This window comes from Lepidochelys kempii, chromosome 11, assembly GCF_965140265.1.
Source record: "Lepidochelys kempii isolate rLepKem1 chromosome 11, rLepKem1.hap2, whole genome shotgun sequence".
Taxonomy (NCBI): Eukaryota; Metazoa; Chordata; order Testudines; family Cheloniidae; genus Lepidochelys; species Lepidochelys kempii.
This window is the reverse complement of record NC_133266.1, coordinates 37,474,579-37,489,285: the sequence shown is the minus strand read 5'-3', so window position 1 is coordinate 37,489,285 and position 14,707 is coordinate 37,474,579. Positions and strand designations below refer to the sequence as shown.

General features: G+C 38.8%; 1 protein-coding gene across 3 annotated transcripts in view; it reads right to left on the bottom strand.

The window, feature by feature from the left end:
* B3GALT1 (beta-1,3-galactosyltransferase 1) overlaps positions 1 to 14,707 on the bottom strand; it is a 329,525-nt gene that overhangs the window by 185,044 nt on the left and 129,774 nt on the right. For all 3 annotated transcript variants that reach the window (XM_073305743.1, XM_073305744.1, XM_073305742.1), the window contains exon 2: positions 13,413 to 13,569. The gene's annotated coding sequence lies outside the window, so the exon portion shown is untranslated. The remainder of the gene's footprint in view (positions 1 to 13,412; positions 13,570 to 14,707) is intronic.

Below are 14,707 nucleotides of genomic sequence, written 5' to 3'. Positions count from 1 at the left end.
GGGAGTACTGATCTACCTTCCCCACCACCAGAAATCCTTACCGCTCCTCAAGCATGTGCTCTTCAGGTGGCCGCCTCCTTGCTTGCGGTTCTTGACTTGACCATCAAGTTGAGAACTAGTAGTAGAAGGAAGCAGATCGATTGGGAGCACATTTCTGCAGGACCAGTAAGTAGAGAGTGGGAGCAGGGAAGGGGTGTTGTTTGTTGGGAAAGGAGCTGGGATGGGATCAGCATTGAGAGGAGTGTCAGATTAGTGTACTTGGGGAAGGGGGATATGGAAGTATCAGAAGGCTGAAAAGGTAGGTAGTCTCTTGTGAGGAGGGGACAAAAAGGAATCTGCAGTTGGAAGGCTGGGTTGGGTTCTTGGTGGAAAGAGGAGCTGAAGACCAGGGGAGAAATCCTGGCCCCATTTAAGTTAATGACAAAACTCCAATTGACTTTTGTGGAACGAGGATTTCACCCAATATACATAGCTGACATTTTTCTGTGCTCTAAGGGTGCATTCTTTGAACATTGGTTGAGAAGTAAAGTCAAATGAAGCATCATTTTAATACAGTGTCTGGATTTGATATTATGGTTCAGACTGTGGCCTGGTTTGTGCAGTCATGCAAAGGTCTAAGGAGACATAAGGTGCCCTCTTACAAACTTTCCCCGGATAACTATACCACCACCCACAGCACGAGTGGGAAAGGAGACTCCACAGAGGCACTGCATTCCTCTCTATGTGCAGGTGTCCAGGAGGTGCCAGTAAGAGGTGAGGAAGAAGTTCTATCTCACTGCACAAGAGCCGTGCACTGCACCTGGTTCAACGTAACTAAAGACTCATTCTACAAGCGTAAAGTCTGATTCTGCCTTTTGCAAGGGGGAGACTGAATACGGTTGTGGATCTAAGAGGATCCAGTATGACTTTTTTTTTTTTAAACACGGGGGGGACCTGTAATGCCCCAATGGATTTTTTTAGGTAGATGGTTTGGGAGAAATGAGCCAAGAGAGCCTGATTTTAAGGCATCCAGAGAATCCAAAATAAAACTGTATTTTACTCTTGCAAAATTTCTGTGCAATGTTCTTTTGTTATAGTAAAATGATAGCTCCCTAACCCTAATACATTTCTGGAGATGGAAAACCTGTCTTGGTATTCTTTCTTTGTTGGTGTTATAAGAGACCTGAGAGTTACTGGGCAGAATGTCTGATTTGTATGAATAAGGGATTAAGATTGGCGGTACAGTAGCTGTGATGCCTGAATTTGTGTCCTAGGATATAAAGATTAAAGGTTTAGTAGATTTAGATCTGAATATAAGAGAACTGGATTGGATTTTTGAACTCTTTATTTCCCTTTTGTATGAAATTATTAGCATGCACGCAGTATACTTTGTTCTCTTTAATCATTAGTGGTATTTTGTATCTTATATTGATGGATTTATTAGACCACATCTTTTGATGATATTTCTTATGGGATGTTTTATTTCCCAATAAAAATTCTTCATGAAAAAAGAAGTGATAGGAAAATCAGTTTAAATAAAATAAATGCTTTTTGAAACTTGAGAATCTTTGGTTAACGTTCTCTCTTGTTTATATGCCACACTGCTATTGGTTTCAGCTAGAACCGAAACTGTTTGTACAGCTCCTGTCACAATGAGGACCCAATCCTAACTTGGGGCCTCTGTACAACAAAGAAATAATAATACCAAAATACAGTGAGAGAAAATATTTCTAACCAGATTAGTGTGAAAATCTGACTGGAAGTCTTTCAAAGAGGCATAGATAACACTTGGTAATCCACACTTCTGGATAATGAATTAAATGAGCATGATTGGTTAAAAAAGTACTTTAAACAGGATATACTATGAAGTTTTGATCTAAAATTTCCTTAGAATCTTCCCTAATTGCTTACATTGTTAAATTTTTATTTAGCCTGATATGCCACAATAATTTACTACATCATGGGATGATTCTGTTCTTAGGCTGGTTCTACACTGGTGTAACTTCAGCCAGTGGAAGAAAATAAGTGAGATCAGCATCAGATCACATTTCTGTAATTTTCTTGACTTTGGGTCTAATAGAAGAATTTTCATGAATGAGCTCAAAGTAAAGAAAACAAAGTAAACTTAGAAAACAAAGTAAAGAAATATCAACAAATTATTATAGCATATTTGAATAAACACAGTTGCATCAGCCAGTTATTAATCTTCTAATCAAAATTTCTGCTCCTCTCAGTACATCATATGTCACTGAGGTCAATGGGAGCCATGTGCAAGGAGCTCTTCCATGAATAAACCCCATATGTGTATTAGTTAAAATATTAATTTTCAAAGGCTATTTCTCAAAGTTGTTTTTGGTTTTTTACCAATAATTGTTGAATTGTGTCAGATGATCCATGGGCCAAATCCTGGCCCTATTGAAGTCAATAGCAAAATTCCCATTGACTTCTAAAGGGCCAGAATTTCAGCCCCCACACCCCGCATGTTTATATTTAGCAGGGCTACCTAAAAGCATGCAATTTTGTAGGAATAAGCTTAGAACTTCACATTACTGTAGTGCAAGAAGCCTACTCAAACTTGATAATTATAAGTAATTAAAACTAGAGGGTCACAAACTTTGTTGCTTCTGTAGGCTGAGTTCATTGCACACACCAGGGGCTCCTTGTATCCTTCCATTGTCTCCCTGTTGTGCACCTTCCCACCCCCCTTCTCCTTCAGAAGGTTGGTGCAACTCCCCACACTTTCCCTCGTGCCATGGGCTCTATATGCACCCTTCCCCACCATTATTATTTCTCTTCTTTCTCTCTAGGAGATAAGTCATTCGTCAACAAGTTAAATGCTATTGGGAGGATGTATGCAGTGGTGTTGTAGCCATGTTGGTCCCAGGATATTAGAGGGAGAAGGTGGGTGAGGTAATGTCTTTTATTGGGAGGACTAAAATGCAACGATGGACGGAGATATTGTTATGAAGGTATCAGAAGGTGTCATCAACCAATTGTTTGATATATAGACAGTTGCAGAAGTGCTTGCAGCTGTGGCTTTGCTAAACAAATTCCAGAGGTTCCCCCACTTCTTCCCTTCTAGTTTTCCAATTCCCCATTCATACACAAACCCATAGGGTTCTGCCCATTAATGCCAGGAACATTCTCTGACATTTTGAAAACGATCAGAAGTGGTGTTCCAAAGTTGTTAAGTTACATTCAAACACAGAAAAGCTATCAAGTTGAGTTTTGGCTTCACAAGCTCAGCCAATAATTGTGTGTTTGTGCACTGTTGCTCAGGAACACTGCCCACTAAATAATGTTGCTTTCTAAATATTGTTATGTAAGCAGCAATATGGCATACTGAAAGATATTGTCCAACAGTCTATATTGGTTACCAACATATAAGGCATAGTTTAAACAATGAAGAATAAAAAATGGATTCCAGGCCAAAATTTTCAGAACTGGGTACCTAAAAATAGGAACATTATTTTTAAAGTTTTAGTCCTTAAAGTCTTTAGTCTTTCGAACACAATATGGACAAACTTCATTCTACTCATGCTACCCTTAACATTATATTAGCATATGAAAGACTCTAGATTTTAATTTTTAAAGGAGAGTGCTGACTAGCATTACTTGTCCACTAACTATTGAGACAAAAGCTATGTAATTGTGACAGTCAAAATCTTTTCTAATGCTACAGGTCAAAAAAGCTATAGTTTTAAAGGAATAATTATATACAATTGTCTATTTTTAAATATGACGACTACTATAATGATAATCCTCCAGATAAACATATAAATATATGTAATTAGAGTGATTACAATACAGCAATAACCCATCACCACTTATTATAAAACCATAAACTATTATTCAGTACACTATAAAGTTCAAAATCTAATTGAAAGTGCTAGTTTAGCATAATTCCCACAAGCCATCATTCTTTAATATTGTGAAATGAATGAGGTTTTTGTGGAGCTATTAATTGATACTGACAAGCAATAACCACTGGAATGAAACTCCAATTATGAGAGGCAATTAATCACATTTACTGTCATCTGTGGTGTCAACAAAATTCAATAAAATTCTAAACAGTTAAAAAAAAAGGGGTGAGTGGGAGGGATTTAGACCTCTTATGTTTTAATTCATTTCATGGAAATCAGATTGTCCTTTGGTGGCGTAATCAAGCAATTACAAAAGTACTATTTTCACTATTAATGCAGTGTTTATTTTGTTGTATTCTCTGATTTAAAAAAAACTGACTGTTTTTCCTTCTTGATGTAGACTTATACCATATTGCATATTTATTTCTAAAGCAGTCTGTATAGTTAGTAGCATAATTGGTGTTATGGTAGACAAATATCTTTAAAAATAAAAAGGTCCAGGTCCTATCTGTACATTTGAGCCACAATCCACGACAACACTTAAACATATACTTAACTTTTAGCATGTAGGGCATAACCATGTGCTTATGTGCTCTCCTGAATAGAGATGCTTTCCTGAATTGTGTCCTTATAGCACATTGTGTCCTTATAGCACTGTGGTATCTGAATACTAGCAAAATTATTTTAAGCAAAATTCAGTCAGAAAGAATTCATTCCCCATCAATTTGTATAATTATGTTTTAGTTTGCATGAACTTGTAAATGGTTTTTAAATTCTGTTCCTTTTTCCAAGAACAGTTGCCAGTCAATGAATTTAAACAGGCCTTTCAAACACCACATTTTGGCATTCAAATGGGTACAAAAGAATGGAGAATAGTTTAGTACCTTAGTAACTGATTTGACTGGCCCAATGTAAAATTCAGACATCACATTTAGATGCCATGTTTGCAAAGTGGGCTCACTGTGTCATTTGACATGACTTTTTTTTAATGGTGTTCTCTAGAAGTCCTTTATTTATACTTCTCCAAAAAAGTGACATGTCATAGCCACTTTGCTTGTGTCAAGAGAGCTGAATAGACTTCTTTCAGACCCCATCAAAGTGCCAGCCAGAAAAGGTCATTTGAGAGCAGTGTAAGGCAGCCCCTCGCTCCCAGGTGATGTAACTGGGGAAGTCAGCGCCTCTGCTGGTGAGCATGTCGTGTGTTTCACTCTGTTCTGACCTGTAGCAATCTCAGTCCCTGTTGGGTGGGCAGCTCCGAGCACAAACTTAGCCAACCATTTGCCATGAGAGTGTGAACAATTGTTGATGGTATAAATAGGTGGCACCGTCTAAAATTTAACAGTGTAAAAACAACAGCTGGATCAACTTCTGCTGAGAATAGTCTCAGTTCAGAAAGTCAGAGAAATCCTAGATATTTTCTTTAATATTCTTTGCTGGTCATTGGTAGCTTTAGTTGCCTTTTATATTCCATCAAAGCTAGGAGGCCTTAAAATGAATCAGGAGACCAGTAATAACATCCGCTCACCCTACACTGCAATATCCAACAGAAGCATCTACGTGTAAGAAGCACATGAGAACTTACAGTTGAAGGAGTAATGCATGTCTGAGGAAACCCTAAAATAGACACAACTGTATTTAGTTAGGTCTTGGGCACTTCCAAAACACATTCTTTCCATTCAGTGAAGCTATATTAAACAAATATTGCAGCCTCTTGTACTAAAAGTTTAAACTAAAGAGGCAAATGCGCTAAAAAAAAATCCTATTCTGATTTATATAGTAAGTATAATAACTTGCTTGGTTTTTAAATATTGTATCTTCGTCCAACCCCAGCAGACATGAGGATGTATCGTTATGGTTTTATAATAGCTAACATAATATGTAATTAGGTCAAGACTTTGGATCCCTCGCTGTTTAAAATTCTATTATGAGGGCACCATCATCCTTAGCCCTCTAGGTTATTTAGTGCCACTACTAATAGATAACAAGTGTACTTTTTTAAAATAAATATATTTGAATTTTTTACTCTGAAATGTTTGACTTCTTTTAGTTATTATTTTATTAGTAAATAGAACTCTAAAAAAACTGCACATAACTAATATAATCAATAAAGGCAATGGCTTTGTCCAAAATCAAATCAATCAGACCACCAAGGTAACCTCAACTGTGTTGAGAAAAATTCTTTGGAGATGGTCCTTTTCCACTGCTGAAGTTCAAAGACTCTCGCATTTATTTTTCTTTGATGTGGTTCTGGATTGTTAACCTTAATTTGAGTTTAACTCCATTTCATACCAGTAAAGGGTTTTTGGTAGTGGGTTTTTGGTTTTTTAAAGATTATTCATTTCTCCTTCTAAAAAGTTCTTGTTTTAGTACCAACTTTGAACACCCACACTGAAAATTCCTGACAGCACCTTCACCCTATGTTTTAGCACAGAAAATTTTGTTGCCAAGGTAACTGACTTTATTGGAATAAAAGGAAATTTAAAATATTCAAAACTACAAGGATGTAAGTTCTAAACTTACCAGGGTAAAACAAATACTTATTCTGCTAAACACTAGTTATAATGATGTGGAGTCAAACTTAACTATTCTACAGGGGAAAAAATCTAGACTCTTTAAAATAAACATTTTCTGTTTTAATATCGCATATTTTTTTAAAAGATATATTTTGGACTGTTTCACAGATGGTTTATAAAGCAGATGATGTGTCACAAAAATGTACTATTTAACCCGGATCCATCAAATAACCCATATTCAAAACTCCCACTGGCTTTAATGGGACTACCACACTTGGAATAATTTCATGATCCAGCCCTAATTATAGAGTATTTTTCCTTTGTCATATCTCTGGAGTTTTTTGCTCTTACTGAAGAAATTTGCAAGAAAACAGAATCACTCATGCTGTGGATTCCCCATTGAATAATAACCCTCTGCTGGTGACATCACAGTCATTCTACAGCAACCACTTCTAATGTCCAAAAACAGAGGATTATGACTCTAAGTGGGGAATAAGTATGATTGACTCTACTGAGAAGTTGTGGGAAATTATTAGTTGTTGATACAATATAGACAATGTTATGGCTGTGCATTTATTTTAGATAAACCATGAAAATATACATGCTAATTTTAGGTGGATCCTCTGTATTTTAAGCTTCTGGAGCAATGGTGGGCAACCTGCGGCCCATCAGGGTAAGCTGATTGTGGGCCTTGAGACATTTTGCGGACACTGATCGTCTGCAGGCACGGCCTCCCGCAGCTCCCAGTGGCTGCGGTTCAAGCGGCGGCCAGCACGTCCCTACATACTGGACTAAATATGTAATATTTTCTAGTGAATTAATCTGATTTTTGTAAAAGGAGGGTGGTTTTTGTGCCCTGAAAACTGTTCATTTGCCCTGATTTCAAAATGCCATGATTAATTTAGGATCCTTTTCTTTGACTGTTCAGTGAAATATTTTTTCATGATTAGTTCTACCCGTTCTTTAGATGATTTTGTTGCAGCTGCACATCTGGAGTCTCGTCTTCAGAGATCATTGGATTAACGTTTTCTGTAGATTGCCACAGATGGACAACAGTGTTATGACAGACAGCTGCAGCGGCACAGGAGCCAGCAAACAGAACTGTAAACGGGAGTTTGAGTGGGAGTTTGTAAGGGGAGTTTGTGTTGTGATGCTTGTTTGGGGTTTGCTTTTGCTGTGGGCGCTGGTGTTTTGGTGTGGCTTGTGTTTCCCAGATTTACAGGATTTAGGTGGGAAGGCTATGACAGATACAGAGGCAGCAGTGGGAGTGACCCATGTAGTGGAAGACACAATGAAGATGACTGGATGTGGAAGCTGCAGTATGTACATGATCCTGGAGGGGGTACCTGGAAAGAGTTTTGTCTGCATGAAGTGCCGTCTGATAGAGCTGATGGAAGAAAAGATCTGAGGATTGGAGATGCAGGTGGAAAGTCTGGTTGAGTTTAGAAGGGGGTTCGAGTGGATTATGGAGCAAAGACATGAGGGAGCTGAAGGGAAAAGCTCAGACTTGCAAGTGGAATCAGGGCTGGGGAATTCTGAGGGGAGACTGGGTAAGGAAAGTGGTCAGTGGAAGCATGTGACTAAAAGAATCAGGCAGAGGAAAAGACGGGCTAGTGAAGGAGAAATAGAGCTCAAGAACAGGTTTGAAGAGTTGGAAAATGAAGAAGGAGCTTCGCAAGGAAGAAGAGAAGAGAGGCTAGTCCTATAGGAAAAGGGGAAGAGTCAATGGAGACTACACCAAATATGAGCCCCAGGAGGATACAGGATGGGTTGAAGAGGATTACAAGGGAGAATAGGAATGGAAAGAACTTGCAGCCAGAGGGAATAGCGGATAGACTGGAGAATTGCACCGTCACCAGGAAAGGGCAGGTCTACATGATCAGGGACTCCTTACTGAGAAGAATGGACAGGCCTGTAACCAGAGCTGATCCAGAGAACAGAAGGGTGTGCTGTCTTCCAGATGCTAAGATACGGAATGTGGACCTGAGGTTGAAAAGGATCCTAAAGGGAGCGGGAAAGAATCCACTGATCGTCCTTCATGTGGGAACAAATGATACCGGTAGATTCTCGCTGGAATGTATCAAGGGAGAGTATGCCAGGCTGGGGAAGATGCTTAAGAAAATCGAGGCTCAGGTGACCTTCAGTGGGATTCTGCCTGTTCCTAGAGAAAGGCAACAAAGGTGTGACAAAATTATGACTATCAACAGATGGCTCAGGCAGTGGTGCTTAAAGGAGGGCTTTGGGATGTATGGCCACTGGGAGGCATTCATGGACAGAGGACAGTTCTCTCTGGATGGACTTCTAGGATGGAGGCTGGCACAACTGATTAAGAGAGCTTTAAACCAGGAATTTGGGGGAGATGGTTGAGAGATGTCCAGGTAATGTCCACACCGGATTTTAGCATTGAGAGGGAAGAAGACAAAGTAAGAAAGGATACAGCCATGGGTAGGAGAATGGACATAAGGAGGAAGGGCAGTGTGGATACCAGCCTAATAGGTCATGCTGGCTGTAGAATGTCCGTGCCTAATCCGGTAAAGAATGTGAGCGAGGCCAAACAGCAAAAATTAAGATGTTTGTACAGCAATGCGAGAAGCCCAGGTAACAAAATGGAGGAACGAGAGCTACTGGTGCAGGAAGTGAAACCAGATATTATAGGGATAACAGAAACATGGTGGAATAGTCGTCATGACTGGAGTACGGGTATTGAAGGGTATGTGCTGCTTAGGAAAGACAGAAATAAAAGCAAAGGTGGTGGAGTAACATTGTATATCAATGATGAGGTAGAATGTAAAGAAATAAGAAGCAATGGAATGGATAAGACAGAGTCCGTCTGGGCAAAGATCACATTGGGGAAGAAAACTACTAGAGCCTCCTCTGTGATAGTGCTTGGGGTGTGCTAGAGACTGCCGGGATCTAATTTGGATATGGATAGAGCCCTCTTTAATGTTTTTAATGAAGTAAATACGAATGGAAACTGTGTGATCACGGGAGACTTTAATGTCCCAGATATAGACTGGAGGACAAGTGCTAGTAATAATAATAGGGCTCAGATTTTCCTGGATGCGATAGCTAATGGATTCCTTCATCAAGTAGTTGCTGAACCGACAAGAGGGGATGCCATTTTAGATTTGGTTTTGGTGAGTAGTGGGGACCTCATAGAAGAAGTGGTTGTAGGGGACAACCTTGGTTCAAGTGATCATGAGCTAATTCAGTTCAAACTGAATGGAAGGATAAACAAAAATAAATCTGCGACTAGGGTTTTTGATTTAAAAAGGGCTGACTTTCAAAAATTAAGGAAATTAGTTAGGGAAGTGGATTGGACTGAAGAACGTATGGATCTAAAGGTAGAGGAGGCCTGGGATTACTTTAACTCAAAGCTGCAGAAGCTATCGGAAGCCTGCATCTCAAGAAAAGGGGAAAAATTCATAGGCAGGAGATGTAGATCAAGCTGGATGAGCAAGCATTTCAGAGAGGTGATTATGAAAAAGCAGAAAGCATACAGGGAGTGGAAGATGGGAGAGATCAGCAAGGAAAGCTACCTTATTGAGGTCAGAACATGTCGGGATAAAGTCAGAAAGGCCTAAAGTCAAGTAGAGTTGGACCTTGCAAAGGGAATTAAAACCAATAGTAAAAGGTTCTATAGCCATATAAATAAGAAGAAAGCAAAGAAAGAAGAAGTGGGACTGCTAAACACTGAGGATGGAGCGGAGGTTAAGGATAATCTAGGCATGGCCCAATATCTAAACTCAGTCTTTAATAAGGCTAATGAGGATCTTAGGGATAATGGTAGCATGACAAATGGGAATGAGGATATGGAGGTAGATATTACCATATCTGAGGTAGAAGTGAAACTCAAACAGCTTAATGGGACTAAATCCAGGGGGGGCCCAGATAATCTTCATCCAATAATATTAAAGGAATTGGCACATGAAACTGCAAGCCCATTTGCAAGAATTTTTAATGAATCTGTAAACTCAGGGGTTGTACCGTATGACTGGAGAATTGCTAACATAGTTCCTATTTTTAAGAAAGGAAAAAATGTGATCCGGGTAACTACAGGCCTGTTAGTTTGACATCTGTAGTATGCAAGGTCTTGGAAAAAAATTTGAAGGAGAAAGTAGTTAAGGACATTGAGGTCCATGGTAAATGGGACAAAATACAACATGGTTTTACAAAAGGTAGATCGTGCCAAACCAACCTGATCTCCTTCTTTGAGAAAGTAACAGATTTTTTAGACAAAGGAAACGCAGTGGATCTAATTTACCTAGATTTCAGTAAGGCATTTGGGGAATTTTTAGTTAAATTGGAAAAGGTGGGGATCAATATGAAAATTAAAAGGTGGATAAGGAATTGGTTAAAGGGGAGACTACAGCGGGTCATACCGAAAGGTGAATTGTCAGGCTGGAGGGAGGTTACCAGTGGAGTTCCTCAGGGATCGGTTTTGGGACCAATCTTATTTAATCTTTTTATTACTGACCTCGGCACCAAAAGTGGGAGTGTGCTAATAAAGTTTGCGGATGATACAAAGCTGGGAGGTATTGCCAATACAGAGAAGGACTGGGATATCATACAGGAGGATCTGGATGACCTTGTAAACTGGAGTAATAGTATAGGATGAAATTTAATAGTGAGAAGTGTAAGGGATTAATAAAAAGAATTTTAGTTATAAACTGCGGACACATCAATTAGAAGTAATGGAGGAGGAGAAGGACCTTGGATTATTGGTTGACCACAGGATGACTATGAGCTGCCAATGTGATATGGCCGTGAAAAAAGCTAATGTGGTCTTGGGATGCATCAGGCGAGGTATTTCCAGTAGAGATAAGGAGGTGTTAGTACCGTTATACAAGGCACTGGTGAGACCTCATCCGGAATACTGTGTGCAGTTCTGGTCTCCCATGTCTGATGAATGAATTCAAACTGGAACAGGTACAGGGAAGGGCTACTAGGGATGATCTGAGGAATGGAAAACCTGTCTTATGAACGGAGACTCAAGGAGCTTGGCTTGTTTAGCCTAACCAAAAGAAGGTTGAGGGGAGATATGATTGCTCTCTATAAATATATCAGAGGGTTAAATGCCGGAGAGGGAGAGGAATTATTTAAGCTTAGTACCAATGTGGACACAAGAACAAATGGATATAAACTGGCCATTGGGAAGTTTAGACTTGAAATTAGATGAAGATTTCTAACCATCAGAGGAGTGAAGTTCTGGAATAGCCTTCCAAGGGGAGCAGTGGGGGCAAAAGACCTATCTGGCTTCAAGATTAAACTCAATAAGTTTATGGAGGAGATGGTATGATGGGATAACATGATTTTGGCAATTAATTTATCTTTAACTATTCATGTAAATAGGCCCAATGGCCTGTGATGGGATGTTAGATGGGTTGGGATCTGAGTTACTACAGAGAATTCTTTCCTGGGTATCTGACTGGTGAATCTTGCCCACATACATGCTCAGGGTTCAGCTGATCGCCATATTTGGGGTCGGGAAGGAATTTTCCTCCAGGGCAGATTGGAAGAGGCCCTGGGGGGTTTTCGCTTTCCTCTGTAGCCTGGGGCATGGGTCACTTGCTGGGCGATTCTCTGCACCTTGAAGTCTTTAAACCATGATTTGAGGACTTCAATAGCTCAGACGTAGGTGAGAGGTTTATTGCAGGAGTGGGTGGGTGAGATTCTGTGGCCTGCATTGTGCTGGAGGTCAGAATAGATGATCATAATGGTCCCTTCTGACCTTAATATCTATGAGTCTATGAGATATTGCATATAGAATTATTCATGGCATTTCCTGGCTTTGATTTCTTTTGGATTGTCCATGGGACATTTATATAAGATAGTTGCCAATTTCTTCCTTTTTAAATGTTCCTGATAGAACTGAACTATATTTAGAGATAGGCAGATAATTGATTTTTCAGTTCAGTGGATGGACCAAAAGATCTCCCCCCAAAATTCACGTTGGGTTGATCCAAAATGATAAATTTTCAGTTCCTCACTTAAACAAATGGTTTTTGTTTGTTTTAGGTTTAACAAAACAAAACATTTTGTGTCATGTTGAGGTGTTCTTATGTCTCCCCCATTTTTAGTTAAATGTAGTTACATTTCTAAATAAAATACTGCTTTGAATCAAAATGTTGAAAGATTCATTTAAAAAATACCAAAAATTGCTCAACTCTAATTATATTATCTGTTCACTACCTAGAGAGTGCTACAGCATGCATCCAGTCTCCAAAATTCAGTTTCCCCTGCCAGTCTGCCCCAGTTACAGATTTTATTGCTATAATCAAGAACTATGCACCTTCTGATTATTATTCTATATACCTTGAAAGTGTTCAGTTCTCCTTTAGCCTTTCGTGCACTCCCCACAGAAATACAAAATAATAATGTGCCATATGGCAAATGGAATCAGCTGCAACTCCATGCAGCATCTTCTATCATGTGGTATTTTACAAGTTTGTAACTGATGAACATTGCATCTCCTCCCATCACTCTGACTCTAGACAGTATGCTGCTTTTCCCACTAGAGGCATCCTTGTCAATACTGTTAATCTTTTCTTCTATCTAGCTAAAGGATAGGTATTTGGCTGAAATTCACAGTGCACAAAGTAAATAAGATGCAGAAATAGCTCAGTGTGTGGTAATTTTAATAAATAGCACAAAGTGCCGTATGTTTGCATGAATACAATAGTTGCATAACCATATGAGTTCTGCTTTCTCAGTATTAATGTGTATTTTTATTATGTAACATTAATAATAATCATATATGTAACTTGGGAATGTTGGCTGAATGGTCACTTTAAAGTGTTATTTATGCTTCTAAGCACCACTTATATGCACCTAGGTGCTGGAGTTGTGGTTATTCGTGCTTCAAAGCAAATCAAATGCATGTTTAATATCAGAAGAAATTATGGTTGTACTTAATGCGAGAAAATATTGCTCAAGAAGGAGATCCAGCATGTGTGTGTGTGTACGCGCATGGACCTGTAATCCTTGTAATCCTTCCATAATCAGAATAAGCTTCAGTCACCTTACATATTGTTAGGTAATGGCCTAAATCGCTTACCCAACTTAGAAAATGTTCCATTTTTCTCTCTTCATTAATTGCTCTTCTTTGCTTAGCTGTGCCATGCCCATAATTTCATAATTCTTCATTCTGTGCCATTTTTCATCTCGCCTTCTCCACCTCGTATTGAACAAGTGCTGGTTGCATATTGATAAACCTGTGTTGGAAATAGCCACAAGTTATATAGGGATAAGCCAGAGTTTTTATTTTTTATTAGTCATGTATTTTGCATGAAAACAGATTTACAGCAGGATGTTAGCTATTTGTAAAGAGAGCTCCAAGGGCTATGTTCTAATGTCAAATAAGAAGTTGGTACAAGTGAACACTGTTGTAATTTATATGGCTAAGCAGCTTAAATCCACTCACTTGAATAACACAATGCACACAATTTCCTTTGGTGGGATAATGCAGCAAATGAGATGTGCAGGAACAATAATAGACGTGTTTTCATAAAATAAATTGTGGGGATTTATAGAAAATGGGAGCAACTTGCCTACTGGCAAGTTACTGTTAAACTGCTGTCTAGAAGCACAAGTAATACCTTCAAAATGACCAGTCAGATTTAATAGAGTCACAGGCTGATTCAGTTAATGCCTTATCCATGTAAGTTTAGGCCAAATCCTACAATTTACAGCATATGTGGACCCGTATGCAGTACTTCATTGACTTTAATGGAGCTCCATTCAGGCACAGTGGACCACGCATTGCATTGTAAATTGCAGGATTGGGGCTTTGATCTCTTTCCTCCTCTGTTCATGCTTTTTGTTTTTCTCTCAGCCCCCATCTGCTGCCTCTATCCCTGTTTCTGCCCATCTCTCTATCCTCGATTCCTCCTGTTTTCACCTCTCTCTTCATACAACCAGCTAGGCATTAAAGGCAGGAGCTATCAAATTAAAATTTTATTGTTTTACTTTATTAATTTGCCCCTTTAACTATTTCCATCAACTCATTTCTAATCTTCAGACTTCCTTATTTAAATCTTAGATACTGGGGGTTTAATCATGATTTTTTGATATAACATATTTTGTCATATAAACAGGAATAAAAAATAATTAACTCCCATAAGGTCTTTAATAAAATTTAAAAACTGGGTTTTTTGTAAAGGTGCTAAAAATTTTGTATAAGATTTACAAGGTCAAATTTGAAGGCACCTTTCCTAAAATAAATAGCATCCACCTTTAAAAAGAATGTCTTCATTAATGGCCAAATCCTATTCTCATGAAAGACAATGACAAAGATTATTGACTCCTTGGGGCCAGGATACAGGCCGCAATGCTTAGTAATTCCAGCAATAC